Here is a 996-nt window from a genome sequence, read left to right on the forward strand (position 1 = left end):
GAGATCCTTCCGCCTCAGCCTTCCGAGTAGCTGGAACTACAGGTGTGCGCTACCACGCCTGGCTGATTTTTTGATTTATTGTAGAGATGAGGTCTCGCTAAATTGCCCAAGCGGGTCTCGAGCCCGCCGGCTCAGGCAATCCACTCACCTCGGCCTCCCAAGGCGCGGGATTACAGGCTGAGCCACGGAGCCCGGCTGACACCTTCTTTTTCATTTCTGATTTTATTTACTTCGGTCTTTCTTTTTTTCTTAGTCTAGCTAATGGTTTGTCATTTCGTTTATCTTTTCTTTCTCTCTCTCTCTCTTTTTTTTTTTTGATTTATTGTAGAGTTGAGGCCTCGCCAAGTTGCCCAGGCGGGTCTCGATCCCGCGGGCTCAGGCAATCCACTCACCTCAGCCTCCCAAAGTGCTGGGATTACAGGCTGAGCCACCGAGCCCGGCTTGTATTTTTAATTTTATTCATTGAGTTATTTAGGTCTAAGATTTCTGTTTGGCTCATTTTAGTGATATATTTTTTGGTTGAATTTCTTATTCAAATCATTGTTTTCCTGATTTTATTGAATTGTCTATCTCTGCTCTCTTATATCTCACTGAGAAATAGCAGAGACACAAATTGAACAAGTGAGAAGGATAAGACAATGGTAACCAATTTCTGGAGCCAGGTCCCTTAGGAGACAGAAGTTAAGAAATTCAGAGCCGGGCTCGGTGGCTCAGCCTGTAATCCCGCACCTTTGGGAGGCTGAGGTGAGTGGATTGCCTGAGCCTGAGGGTTCGAGACCCGCCTGGGCAGCGAGACCTCATCTCTACAATTAAAAAAAAAAAAAATCAGCCGTGCGTGGTAGCCTGTAATTTCGGCTACTTGGAAGGCTGAGGCGGAAAGATCGCCGCAGTCCAGCAGGTCGAGGCTGCGGTGGCCGGGAGCAGCCACTGCACTCCAGTCTGGGCAACCGAGTGAGACTCCAACTCATAAAAGAAAAAAAAAAAAAGAAATTCAGA

This window comes from Carlito syrichta, unplaced genomic scaffold, assembly GCF_000164805.1.
Source record: "Carlito syrichta isolate Samal-C Ts95f unplaced genomic scaffold, Tarsius_syrichta-2.0.1 Scaffold314057, whole genome shotgun sequence".
NCBI classification, from domain to species: Eukaryota; Metazoa; Chordata; class Mammalia; order Primates; family Tarsiidae; genus Carlito; species Carlito syrichta.